The sequence below is a fragment of the Leptodactylus fuscus genome, chromosome 2 (assembly GCF_031893055.1).
Source record: "Leptodactylus fuscus isolate aLepFus1 chromosome 2, aLepFus1.hap2, whole genome shotgun sequence".
Classification (NCBI taxonomy): Eukaryota; Metazoa; Chordata; class Amphibia; order Anura; family Leptodactylidae; genus Leptodactylus; species Leptodactylus fuscus.
In genome coordinates this window covers 83,454,397-83,469,606 of record NC_134266.1, presented here as the reverse complement: position 1 = coordinate 83,469,606, position 15,210 = coordinate 83,454,397, and positions in this window count along the sequence as shown.

The window sequence follows — 15,210 nt, the reverse complement described above, 5'->3', positions numbered from 1 at the left end:
GTCCTTTAATGGTCCTCCGAGTCTGGAGACACAGTGAGCCCTGACCATTGCACTGTACTAACACAGCATGTTGTCATAAGACCTACAGTAGGTGTATGTCACCTAATATAAGGGTTAGATAGAACATATAAGGAGCTTGTTTAAAATTTGGGGCCCATTCAAGACATTTCCTCACAATTTAAAAGAGATATTCTCACAGAAATCTATGGAATATCTACAGGATATGCCTTAAATGTTTGATAGATGCAGGTCCTATCTATCACATCTCCCATATCTGTGGCCGGCACTCCGGCTGTATTGCACAGGCGCCGGCAGACAACAAGAGGTAAAGGAGCTGGTTGCCCAGTAGGTAGTGATCTCCCATGCCCAAAAGATCAGGACAGGAAGACAGGTAAGTATGATGGAGTGTGGGGTGGGCTGAGTTAGTTACTTAGTTAGTTAGTTAGTTAGTTAGTTAGTTAGGAAGGGCTACTAGTGAGCGGATTAGCTAGGGAAACAGGAAGGGAGTGGGATAGGGATGTGTAGTGTGAGTTAGCTCTGAACTTTCCTTGGTAGTTGTAGGATAAGCGACCAGAAAGCTACACCCAGTAAACAAATGCAGAGGATGCCAGGAGCTCTTAGAGAAACCCAGAAATCACTCAAAACACTGCTAAAGGTATTATCAACCCATTAATGATTCTAACTGAACTTTTTTTTTTTTTTTAGATTTTTTTTTTCCTGGAAACCACTTTAATACTGTTGGTCTTAGACTCTGTTCCCACAGAGTATCGCGTAAACACGTGTCAGAGTGAGCACAGTAAAACAGAATCCCATTGACTTCAATGGGTTCGGTCTTACACGCGCTACCCAATAAACTCAAGGACTGGCTTTTTTACCTATTGCTTTTAATGTGATACGCGTGATAAAAAAGCTATGTTTTGCAGTTCCTGAAAAATACCTGGGATTCTGGCTAAACTCAACCACACATTGTAGAAAAAAATCTGCAGCGGAAATGCTGCAATTTCAAAAATGCTTTCAAATCACAGCATGTCACTTATACCTATGTAAACGTTAGTGTATTTCTTAGAAGTATAATAGAGACAGAAAGTCTGCGGAGGGAAACTGCAAACCTTCTTCTGTCTCTAGTTTTGTGTCTCCTTGTCTCTTTCTGTTGTCTCTGTCAATTATTTTTTGACCTTCTGCCCTACCGTAGCAGTGGTTTAATTGCAATATTGCTTGTTTTGACTGTCTTTTGTTGTTCTGGTGGTTGATTCTCGTATATGGTTCTTTGTTCTCTATTTTGAAAAAATTTAATAAAAATCACAGTTGAATAATAAAAAAAGCGCGCTTTCCACCACAGTCTTTTCCGCAGCACTTTTAGGCTGCAGCTCACTATATGGTGCCTCAACCTAAGGCCAGGTTGCAAAAATTGCGCAACAAAAAATGCTGTGGCAACATGGAGGCTCAGTGGTTAGCGCTGTAGAATTGCAGCGCTGGAGTCCTGGGTTCAAATCCCACCAGGAACAACATCAACGAAAAAAAAAAAGAGCTACATTGTGATCCCTATGGTGCTCACAATCTACATTTAAAAAGAAAAAATGCTGTGGAAAAGAGTGTATAATCCCATAAACAAATTGAAGAAAAAAGAATCAGTAGTGGAAATGCTGCAGTTTCAAAAACACTCACTTTCCAGCATCTCCTTCATCAGCACAGCATTTGTGACACCAAGTAAGTTTGCAATATAATTTTTCTCTTCAGTAAATTTCAAGCATATTTCTGCAGTACTACAAAACTAAAAATCTCAAGACAAAGTGTATAGCTCACTTTGAGTCACTAATGATAGAATTTACAAAATCGTTTAAACAACGCTCTCATACAAGAATATTAGAATATTACAGACTTATGGTGTACTGTTAGACCCCTTGCAGATCACCATGGCGTGGTTCAGTGTACTTTCTGGGTTTTTTTACCCATTCTTTTCTGCCATGCACATCACTGTGAATTACACGGTCCCGTATGTGGGCCGACAGTCTGGGCCGCAAAACTCAGGACAAGTCCTATTCCTGTCCAGTTTTGAGGCTCTGCTTCAACGGCTCCTATTTAGAGTTGGGCACATTTTTTTAAATAAAATTTCTAATACAATTTGATTCGATCTGAATTAATTTGCAGCAAATCACATTAAAAAACTGCTATTTCCTGGTCGCAGAGAGCCTGTCTAGTGGTGTAGAACACTGTGCCTTGCATTGGTTTTTAGTGATGTCCCACTAGGGCATCTGAACCAGCGATGCAATGATTGCTGTTTCAGCACTAAAGACTGCAATACACGTGTGTTAGAGGAAGTAGGCCTATGCAGACACATAAGCTGACTTCCTCACTTCCTAGCAGGATCAACCAGGAATTGGGGGCTCCAGGCAGCCTGGAGTCACTGGCAAGACCCCGAGCTCCAGAAAATAAATATAGGCACCCCTTCAAAGGCCCTCAAAGAAAAGAACACGATCCCTACAGTCAAACATGGCGGAGGTTCCCTGATGTTTTGGGGTTGCTTTGCTGCCTCTGGCACTGGACTGCTTGACCGTGTGCATGGCATTATGAAGTCTGAAGACTACCAATACATTTTGCAGCATAATGTAGGGCCCAGTGTGAGAAAGCTGGGTCTCCCTCAGAGGTCATGGGTCTTCCAGCAGGACAATGACCCAAAACAAACTTCAAAAAGCACTAGAAAATGGTTTGAGAGAAAGCACTGGAGACTTCTAAAGTGGCCAGCAATGAGTCCAGACCTGAATCCCATAGAACACCTGTGGAGAGATCTCTTGATGGCAGTTTGGAGAAGGCACCCTTCACATCTCAGGGACCTGGAGCAGTTTGCCAAAGAAGAATGGTCTAAAATTCCAGCAGAGCATTGTAAGAAACTCATTGATGGTTACCGGAAGCGGTTATTCGTAGTTATTTTGTCTAAAGGTTGTGCTACCAAGTATTAGGCTGAGGGGGCCAATACTTTTGTCTGGCCCATTTTTGGAGTTTTGTGTAAAATGGTCAAGGATTTGACTTTTTTTTCATTCTCTTTTGTGTTTTTTCATTGCAAGCAAAATAAATGAAGATATTAATACCAAAGAGTTTGTGCTTGCAATCATTTTCTGGAAGAACAAGAGTATTATCTGACAGAATTGCAGGGGTGCCAATACTTTTGGCCAACACTGTATGTGCTGTTAGTTTTAGATACACCTCTGGTACACATCCCAAGCTCCTGAGTTTACACAGGCTTTCAGTCTTGGAAATAAAAGCTCTTAGTGCATTTACCCTGTATAAAATAAGATGAAAGACGTCTTTCCCTTGTATTTTTCATTTTATATCTCAGCTTTAGAATGTCTAAGAATTTATTATGTTGTATTACAATTATTGTCAAATTTCCAACATGCAAAGCCATTTTTGCTCTGGAAACATGCTGCTCGCAGGCTCCATACTGCTTACAGATCCATAGAAACTATTTGATAGAATCACTATATTCTGTCTCAGACATGCTGCCTGCCTCTAAACACCAATTACAAAGTATACCGTAAAGCTGTTAAGATAATTTACCATCTATTATAACAATGTCCTGGCTACAAAGTTGTTAAATGTGACTATAATGCATAAATATTTAGTAAAACATGTATGGTGCTATTATATTGGGTGTATAGGAGGTAGAGATAAAGTTCAAACACAATGATTCATTTGGTTTCTAAGGAATTGCTGGGAACAGTGTTATGTTAACATAAAGGTGTTACAGGGCTTGTGTGAATCCTTCAATAATGCAATATTTAACAATTTTTTTTGTTCAGAACAATCAAACATGTGGTCTCCAGTGCGGCTTGGTTCAAGTCTGCGTTCGGGCTTTTGTTCGGGAAGTACACTTGGGGACCCCGAATGGAAATCTAATCCACATAAAAAGCGGTTACCCACAGAAACCCGCAGACCCCATAGACCCCGCATGGTTTCCGTTCGGTTTTTAACCCTAACAGAGTGAAAAATGCAGAGAGAAAAGCACTTTTTGCACATTTTTTATGCGGAGAGGAGAACGGAATCCCTATATGGAGTACAAGCGCTGAGTTGAACCGAGCCAGAGTATTATAAACTTTTTTGTAAAGTATCTCTATTTTATTTCAAGATTCTCTTTATTTTAGATCAGTGTATGATTAAATTACTGCATTAACCCCTTAAGCACGCAACCAAACAACCACCTAAAGCCGGTGTCCCATGTAACGTTTTACAGTACCTGCAAAGTAGATGGGATTATGGCTAATCCCCTATCCACATATTGTAGAAAAATATTCGTACGAACATGCTGCAATTTCAAAAACTGTTACTTTTTTTAAAAAATTGCAGCATGTCAGTTATACCTATGGAAATGTTTACGTTTTCCAAAGAAGTATAATTGAAGGAGAAATTCCACAGAGGAAAACTCTGTGAATCCTCTGGGAAAGCTCTGCGGGAAAAAACGCAATGCATTTCCACCACAATTTTTCCTGTAGTAGTTTTTGGCTGTAGCTCACTATGTAAGGCCATAACCTTGAAGAAATTGTTCAAGAAAATTTTTTATATTTTTAAATAGGCCACCGGAGGCAAAAAAAAAAAAATCATACTCACCCATCCCCAATGCTCTGATGTCCTCCCAATGTAATCTGGTCCTGCCTATTACCTGTCTTTTTTAAGTGGAATTCCTTGCAGGCTGTGACATTCTAGGTCCCTTTTGCTGAATGTGTCATGTAACCACTGACGTAAATCAGAGGGACTTATGTTGGAAGATAACAATGGATCGGCAGGAGCAGACTGTGCTGGTGGCACCGAAGTACCGGGGACAGGAGAGTATGATTTTTTTTCACCTCCCCCAGAGTATTTTAGAATTAAAATTTTGCCTAGTCCACCTCATTAAGGGCAGGACTCCATTTTTCCAAACTGACATGTCACTTTATGTGGCAATTACTTATGGAAAATTGAGATGCTTTAACTTAGCCATATGATTTTGAGATTGTTTTTTCGTGACACATTGTACTTCATGTACTAGTAATCGTATTTCAATATTTTTTGCATCTGTGCAAAACCTCACAGTTTATTATACAAACTTCTCACAAGTATGGAAATACCCCACATGTGGATGTAAACTGCTGTTTTGTCAAACAGCAAAATGGAAGAGGTGACACTGGGTGTTTGAAAAGCAGATTTTCTGGAACAGTTTTCAGGTACCATGTCTAGAGTATCAATGTAATTGTCCCTAGAGTATCAATGTAATGGAAACCCTCTAAAACTTACCACATTTTGGAAACTACTCCTTTAGTGAGCATTTTGACCCCATAGCAGTTTCACAGATTTTGTAAACATTGGGAAGTATATATGAAAAGTTATGTCACTTTAATTATGATCTAGGAATCGCTGACCTGGAACTGGTCCCTGACTGATAAATTCAATCAAGTGTGTAAAAAGAACACAAAAGAAAAAAAAAAAAAAAACTTTAGTAAATGAGAAGTTTGGAATTACTTATTTGTGGATACTCTTAATCCCTGCCTTGCACATTAGAAGTAGCCGTGGGCCCGACTAACTAACATGTCACACACGAAAAACCCTAATAAAGTCCAAACTTTCAAGCAGTATAAAGGTTAGGGTGCTTTCACACCATGTTATGTAGGTCCGCCTGACTGACACGTTTTTAAATTACAAAAACATGTCAGTCAGCCTCCAATTGCCTCCAATAAGAAATAAAACAATCCGTTATAGCCTCTTCATTCCCCTCTCCGTTATTTCAAACAGACAGAAAAGCGTGTACTACTCCACTTTTCTGTCCTTTATACACAACAGATCCGTGACGGTTCAGTTTCCATTCCCTTCAGTTTCCTATGTAAGCAGATGCCAGCAATGTGCAGCGGCTTACTACAGTCCGTTAGTAGAGATGAGCGAATATCATTCATTCGAGTAAGTATTCGATCGAATATTACAGTATTCAACATATGTGATTTAGATTGAATACCATGCGGTAAACGCAGTAAAAATTTTGTATCCCCTCCCACCTTCCCTGGCACTTTTTTGCACCAATAACTGTGCAGGGGAGGTGAGACAGGAACTACGACAACGTAGGCATTGAAAAAAAAAAAAAGGAAAAAGTCATTGGCTGGTTAAATCAGGTGACCTCCGATTTATAAGAATAGTGTCAGCCATGTTCATGTCAGATACGGCTTGGTGAGATAGGGAGAGACATCATGATCAGGGTCAGACGGAGATGGTAGCTTCTGCTAGGCAGGAAAATTGAAAACCAACAGCTCTTTTCAGAGCTAAACTACTTCAAGAGTGTATATACACCACTAATATATACACTAATCTCCAGAAACTAAAATCAGGGCCAAAAACTAAAATCTTTGCTGTTTAAAGGCTCAACTCACCCCAAGGGCCAAAAACACTGCTGGTGCAAGGCTCAACTCACCCCATAGGCCAAAAACTAAATCTCTGCTGTTTAAAGGCTCAACTCACCTCAAGGGCCAAAAACACTGCTGGTTCAAGACTCTGGTTCAAGCCTCAAATCACCCCAAGGGTCAAAAACACTGCTGGTGCAAGGCTCAACTCACCCAAAGGCCCAAAAACTAAATATTTACTGGTTAAAGGCTCATCTCACCCAAAGGGCCTAACATTCTGCTGCTGCAATGCTCAACTTAATTAAAAGTGCAACATTTAGATGGCTTCTTTCCAAACTGAACTGAAACTTGAAGAAGAGACAATCTTAGGCTGACTGCTGGTTGCTTGTGCTGCAGCATTTGGAGTTAGGTCTGTCAGCCTTGTGATGAACTCCACACACACACACACACACATCCACAATGACAGTTCAGGGTGGGTACTGTTGGATTTCCCATTGCCTATTCCATCTGTGGTTGTCATGGGCAACGTGATTTAAAGGGGTGCTTGGTAAGGTTTCATTAGCGTAAAATTTGAGTTTCTGTCCATACAACTGGGGAGGAAAGAAGGTTTCCAGGTATTTTTCCACTGTCATAGAGGTTTTTTTGAGTGTGGAAAGTGTCTAGTTTGATAGGCGGTGATAGTGGGGTAAAACTGTGACTTGGGCTTGTTAGATGCTCTCAGGCATGCTTCCCCTGCTGTCCCAGTTGCATTGCAGAGGTGTTGGCATCATTTCCTGGGGTGTCATAGTGGACTTGGTGACCCTCCTGAGTCGAATTGTGGTTTCCCCTGAAACAAGCAATTTTTCCCCATAGACTATAATGGGATTCGATATTCGTTCCAATAGTCGAATATTGAGGGGCTATTCAAATCGAATATTGAATATTTCACTGTTCGCTCATCTCTACCAATAACTAAAACTCTGCTGGCAAAAGACTCAACTCTCCTCAAAGGCCAAAGACACTGCTGGTGCAAGGCTTAATTCACCCAAAGGGCCAACAAATCTCTGCTGGTTAAAGGCTCAACTCACCCAAAGGGCCAAAAACTAAAACTCTGCTGGTTAAAGGCTCAACTCACCTCAAGGGCCAAAAACACTGCTGGTTAAAGGCTCAACTCACCCAAAGGGCCTAAAGCTCTGCTGGTACAAGGCTCAACTCACTTTAAGGGCCTAAAACTCTGCTGGTACAAGGCTCAACTCACCCCAAGGGCCTGAAGCTAAGTTTGGGAGGGTTCACCCCAAGGGCCTGAAAAGTAATTTTTGGAGGTCTCACCACATCACACACACATAAACAATGACAGTTAAGGGTGGGGGCTGTTGGATTTCCCTTGCTTATGCCATCTGTGGTTTTCATGAGCAACGTGATTTAAAGGGGTGCTTGCTAATGTTTCTTTAGCTTAAAATTTTTGTTTCTGTCCATAATAATGTAGAGGAAAGAAGGTTTCCAGTTATTGTTCTATTTTCATAGGGGTTCTATTGAGTTTGGATAGTGTCTAGTTGTTAGGCTGTGATAGTGGGGTAATCCTGGGACTTGGGCGTGTTAGATGTCCCCAGACATGCTTCCCCTGCTGTCCCAGTTGCATTGCAGAGGTGTTGGCATCCTTTCCTGGGGTGTCCTTGTGGACTTGGTGACTCTCCTTAGTCGAATAGTCGTTTCCCCTGAAAAACTATAATGGGATTAGATATCACTGGAAAACACTCTGTGGATATCTTAGAGCTCGTTCACACGGGGGTGGTGGGGGTGCATTTTGACACAGAGAGTGACGCAGGAGCCACATCACTCTCCGGTCAAAACCCGCCTGCCACAACCATCGGGTCGCGGCTTTACCCTTCGTAGCCGGCTCAAATGAATAAGTCGACATTGGAGGATGCTGCCGCTAGGCGGAAGCCGCAGATCAGCGCACCACGGCTTCCGCCTGAAGAAAGTTCATGTCGCTTCTTTTTTTCTGCTAGCATTAAAAAAAAAAAAAAGAAATCTACATAGACCACTATTGTAAAGGGGTGGATTTTGAAACGAAATCCTCTGTCAAAATCTGCCCCTTTGTTCACGTGCGAACTAGCCCTTAAATGTCATTGTCTCTTAAGTAGTTTTTAATGCTGATTTCAAATCTGAAAACCGTTTTGCTCTATCAGGTCAAATTGTTAAGATATTGTCGAATAAATGTTTTTTATTTTGCTTAAATAGGACTACAAGCTTCTGGCAGTTTCCAAATATATATATATATATATATATATATATATATATATATATATACAGTCCTATGAAAAAGTTTGGGCACCCCTATTAATCTTAATCATTTTTAGTTCTAAATATTTTGGTATTTGCAACAGCCATTTCAGTTTGATATATCTAATAACTGATGGACACAGTAATATTTCAGGATTGAAATGAGGTTTATTGTACTAACAGAAAATGTGCAATATGCATTAAACCAAAATTTGACCGGTGCAAAAGTATGGGCACCTCAACAGAAAAGTGACATTAATATTTAGTAGATCCTCCTTTTGCAAAAATAACAGCCTCTAGTCGCTTCCTGTAGCTTTTAATCAGTTCCTGGATCCTGGATGAAGGGATTTTGGACAAACAATTCGCGTTCAGTTCAGTTAGATGGTCGCCGAGCATGGACAGCCCGCTTCAAATCATCCCACAGATGTTCAATGATATTCAGGTCTGGGGACTGGGATGGCCATTCCAGAACATTGTCATTGTTCCTCTGCATGAATGCCTGAGGATTTGGAGCGGTGTTTTGGATCATTGTCTTGCTGAAATATCCATCCCCGGCGTAACTTCAACTTCGTCACTGATTCTTGAACATTATTCTCAAGAATCTGCTGATACTGAGTGGAATCCATGCGACCCTCAACTTTAACAAGATTCCCGGTGCCGGCATTGGCCACACAGCCCCAAAGCATGATGGAGCCTCCACCAAATTTTACAGTGGGTAGCATGTGTTTTTCTTGGAATGCTGTTTCTTTTTGGACGCCATGCATAACGCCTTTTTTTATAACCAAACAACTCAATCTTTGTTTCCAAAATGAAGCTGCCTTGTCCAAATGTGCTTTTTCATACCTCAGGCAACTCTATTTGTGGCGTACGTGCAGAAACGGCTTCTTTCTCATCACTCTCCCATACAGCTTCTATTTGTGCAAAGTGCGCTGTATAGTTGACCGATGCACAGTGACACCATCTGCAGTAAGATGATGCTGCAGCTCTTTGGAGGTGGTCTGTGGATTGTCCTTGACTGTTCTCACCATTCTTCTTCTCTGCCTTTCTGATATTTTTCTTGGCCTGCCACTTCTGGGCTTAACAAGAACTGTCCCTGTGATCTTCCATTTCCTTACTATGTTCCTCACAGTGGAAACTGACAGGTTAAATCTCTGAGACAGCTTTTTGTATCCTTCCGCTGAACAACTATGTTGAACAATCTTTGTTTTCAGATCATTTGAGAGCGGGCTGTCCATGCTCGGCGACCATCAAACTGAACTGAACTTGAATTGTTTTGTAGAAAGAAATGGTCCAAAATACCTTTATCCAGGATCCAGGAACTGATTAAAAGCTACAGGAAGCGACTAGAGGCTGTTATCTCTGCAAAAGGAGGATTCACTAAATATTAATGTCACTTTTCTGTTGAGGTGCCCATATTTTTGCACCGGTCAAATTTTGGTTTAATGCATATTGCGCATTTTCTGTTAGTACAATAAACCTCATTTCAATCCTGAAATATTACTGTGTCCATCAGTTATTAGATATATCAAACTGAAATGGCTGCTGCAAACACCAAAATATTTAGAACTAAAAATGATTAAGATTAATAGGGGTGCCCAAACTTTTTCATAGGACTGTATATATATATATATATATATATATATATATATATATATATATACATATATATATATATATATATATATATATATATTCTCTCTCTCTCTAATATAATATAATACAATGAATTACATTGCATTATAATTATTTATTAAGAGATGATGTAAGATTTTATGACGCAAGTTTAGTTGGTAGTTGCGTAATGAATTGTGCCCACATGAAATATTCTGCCCACATGAAAGAGACGTACGAAAACACGTCACTACTTCTGGAAAAAATACGTTATCGCGAGTACAACTGAAGTATTTGCGGTGACTTAAAAGTAGTAGCTATTCTAATTGGAATGCAGACAGACTCCTCACACAACCATCTCCAACACTTCTCTCATGCATCCCCCATACTCTGGAACTCCTTACCAAGACACATAAGACTGATCCCCACAATCACAGGCTTCAAGAAGGCCCTGAAGACTCACCTATTAAGGAAGGCCTACAGCCTCCAATAACACTACTGTCACCCTTGCGGACAGGGCCCTCTACCCCACTGTGCCAGTCGGTCACTATTAGTATCATATCTGTTTGTACTTTTTGTGTACTGTATGTAAACCCTCAAATGTAAAGCACCATGGAATTAATGGTGCTATAGAAATAGACAATAATAATAATAATAAGTACTGCAGCTTTATATGCGAATGGGACAGCAGAGATCAGTACGCTCCTGTAGTTCTATGGAGAACTACAGGCAGGCTACACGTTCCACTCTTGCGCAAAAGAGTGGCGCGTGACCCCAGCCAGAAGAAGACGGCAGAAGAGGCAGTTGCAGAAGATGGAGGCGTCGCTGGAGAGAGTTCTCTGGCAGCATTGGGGACTCCCCCACTGCTGTTTGAGTGCTGGGGCCCGCCCCCAATGCTGTGAGAGAACTCATTTGCATACCGGTAAAAACCAGTATTTCTATCGAACGGCGGGAGGTGATTGATAAAGGTAGGAGACAAATAGTCTTTCTTAAGTCTATTCCGACGTGGTTACTAGAAAAAAACTTGTTTTAATGCTAGAATCCCTTTATTTGAAATATAAAATTTAAGATTGTGGATATTTCAAGAATGGCAGGTGATAGAGAAAAATGGTTTGGATATTCGAAATCAGCATGTTCAAATTGACTAAGATTGATTATTGCACTTTGGCTCTATTGCACAGACGTGGGAGGCCAGAAGATGTCAAGAAGAGGAGGAGCCAGCCCCCCTAAAGGAAATAATGTTTTTTGTCCAGAAGATCAGGACATGAAGACAGGTAAGTATGATGAGGTGGGTGGGGGTGATGTTAGGCTTCCCCCCTCTCCTCTTTCTTGTGGCAATATGAAAATATTAAAGGCAATTTATTTTGTGGAAAATTTTAAAGGAGCCATCTGTGCAACAAACTCACAATATGGCGGGATATGCTAGCTGAAATTGTATGTGTTTCACTTGTACAAATCTCAGTCTATTGTTTTTCTGCCCCATGATTGATTCCAGAGCCATTCTCGGTAGCCTCACTCTGTGCGTTCTCTCCATTCTCATATAGTGGTAAACACCTAGCGCCAGAGAGAACTCTATTTTACATAGTTTTTGTAGACCCTGGGAGTCAACACTTTCTGGTAAACCAACAATAAGTATTATTGGCCACCTTTATGGGAAACTGCTTATATTCCAGGCTGCTCTGTCTTCCTGTGGGGTGATTTTGCCGCTGAAGAGGTAGAGGATTTTAATGGTCTTGCTCTTGACTTTGAGAATGCTCCAACTGCATCACAGAAAGCAGCGCCATTTTGGATTCCACCATGTGTTCAAGCTTGTCTGTAAACAGAGTCTGTTTTATTTTGCTGTGGAGTATGTACCGCTCTATGCAAGGTATGGTGTTGCTGATGTAAGCCTTACTCCCCTGTTCTGCAAGCTGGTGAGGTGTTTGTCAGGTCAGGGGAAAGACGTTTTTTTTGTGCAGGAAGAGAGGAGTGCTGTCCTCCACGTCCTCACATGCCAGCACCAGAAGCAGAAGGAAAATGATACTTTTAAGTATTTATTTATTATACAAAAACAACCAGACCAGTAGATATTCAACAAAACAAAATATTTCACAACAATATATAGTACTGCTTATTCTATAACATACTCAAACTTCTACTAGTCTGTAATAGTCTTTCTGCAGGCAGTACTTACACATAATAAATGAAGCCACATGATTTATATCTGCAATTACTGCATACCAAACTGATATATTCAAAAAATCCTTAAAGCACAGGGAACATGTTTGCATTTGGTGACCTTTATGTACATCTGAAAATATAATTACTTTTTAATTAACTAAATAAATCTGAGGATTCCTGCAGCGACAATGAAGCTATTACTTATTCTTTTTCTATTACTGGTTTGTTAGGCTTTAATACAATGCCATATGAGTCACAGCTGCTGTGTAAACAGTGTTTTTTTGTTTTTTTTTTAGTTTTCCTTAAGAGGAAGAGGGACAGTAATCTAAAGTATTTTCACTTTTTAGGACATTATCATAATTGAAGTGATGAGCACCAATTTGAAAAGTACTTAATAGGAATGCTGCTATAATGTGGATTGAAGAAATATGTAGTCAATAGAAGAGTGCTGAAGAATTGTATTCTTTATTCATAAGAAGATGCACATTTTAACCATACACCTAGGTCTTCATCAGGTGTTTGATCATGAATAATCAAAATGATGAATAAAAAATCCAACACCATTCCCAAAAATTTTTATTTTACTTTTATTCCTCACTTAAAATCCTTCTTGAACCTTACGTGAAGAAGAATGCTCCTTAGTCATAGTCATGCTATGACTAAGGAGCGTTCTGCTTTGAAACGTGTAGGCTTGAATGGGACCAATGAGAGCAAGCTAGTTAACAGGTAAGGCTGAACATTTTTGTAAAGAAATCAGCACATAATATGATATAATTATATAATAAAATATTGACATAATTGTCTACTCTAAATGTCTTTCCTTATCCTGCATTCTTCAGTGAGCCACATTATCACAGTGTGACCTCTTTTTCTAGCATTAATTGCTGTGTTTCAGGAGGTCTTTCTTTGCTCCCTGCAGACACTGATGAGAGCTACCATGTGACCTCATGAGACTGGGGATCCCAACCACTTGTTCTTCTGCAAAAATATCTTTGTGCTCCACTTCTGTCTCTCACACAATTTGCACCGTATAGTCCACATATGTCAACTCAACTGGCTTTCCCAGGATTTTTTACCCTCTCCTAACCCAGTCACCTGGTCAATATACACATTCATCCAGCTTATTAGTATTCACTGCAATGTTACTTCAGTTGAATGAATACTAATGATTAGATTGGTGGTGGATCCCTCCAGCTATTTAACATTTTATTCTATTTTTTGATTGTGTAATCTAGAATCACACCTAATGTTGATATATGCTAAGCAGACACTCCACTGCTTGAGCCACAGACTCCGTTCTTTTCACTTTATCAAGCTTCAATAGTATTTTTCTTTCCCCATAAAATATAGAGAAGTATCTTTACATAACAATACATTATACAGATAGAAACACAGTATTATTGAAATTTGGTAAAAGGAAAACCTCCCATTTAGTATAATAGAGCCAGTGGCTCAAGCCCTAGAGCTTTACATGTCACTAGAGATGAGCGAACAGTAAAATAGTCGATATTCACTATTCGTTTCGAATAGCCGCTCAATATTCGACTATTCGATCGAATATTGAACCCTATTATAGTCTATGGGGAAAAATGCTTTGTTTCAGGGGAACTCACCATTCGACTCAGGAGGGTCACCAAATCCACTATGACACCTCAGGAAATGATGATGTGTGTGTGTGTGTGTGTGTGTGTGTGATGTGGTAGGACCTTCCAAAATTCACTTTTATGGCCCTTAACCTGAGACCTTCGAAATTAAGGTACAGGCCCTTAAGCTGAGCTACCAGCAGAGATTGAGGCCCTTTAGGTGACTTCAGCCTCTTACCAGCAGAGTTTTAGACCCTTAGAGTGAGTAGAGCCTTTAAAAAGCAGTGTTTTTGGCCCTTGCAGTGAGTAGAGCCTTGCACCGGCAGTGTTTTTGGCCCTTGGAGTGAGATGAGCCTCTAACCAGCAGAGTTGGGGGGAATGAGGGTGGATTGAGACTCTAACCAGCAGAGTTGGGGGGAATCAGGGTGGATTGAGCCTAGTAGGAGCACAATTGTGCAACACTGATGGTGGAGGAGTATGAGGAGGAGGAGGAATTGAGGGTGAGCACACACATATGTCACGTATATAGCAACAAGTAACTGCTGTGGATTCCTGCTATTTTGTGGCGGCACACCCCTAACAAAAGCTGGTGTGCACATATGTAGCAACAAGTAACTGTTCTGTATCCCTGTTTTCCGGGGAAAGCTGGACTCCTGTCCCTGCAGTGTATAGATCTGAGAAGAGCTGTTGTTCTTCTTCAGTTTTTCCCTGCCTATCTGAAGCTAATCACTATCTAGCCCTCAGCAGATTTGTTTCTCTCCCTATCTCTGACCGCAAAAATGGCGAATATGGCGGTGGCCGTTCTTATAAATGGGAGGTCACATGTTTTTGGCAACCAATGGGTTTTTTCAATTTTTATTCACTGCCTCCGTTGTCGTAGTTCCTGTCCCACCTTCCCTGCACAGTTATTGGTGCAAAAAACGCGCCAGGGAAGGTGGGAGGGGATACAAATTTTTTCAGTGTATGCCGCGTGGTATTCGATTGGGAACAAATACCTCGAATGGCCTGATATTCGATCGAATACCTATTCGATCGAACGGTGTTCGCTCATCTCTACATGTCACTGCTAGGTGAAGTCAAAACTTGTGTTACTCTTAGTCAACAAAATACATTGAAGAGAGCTTTAAATAGTTCCTTTGTAAATCCGTTTAAGTGCTAAAGGAAAGAAAAAAAAATAACTATACATATATTTAGAAGTTATTAAAACTTTATGGTAGGAAAGTAAATTACAATTAACA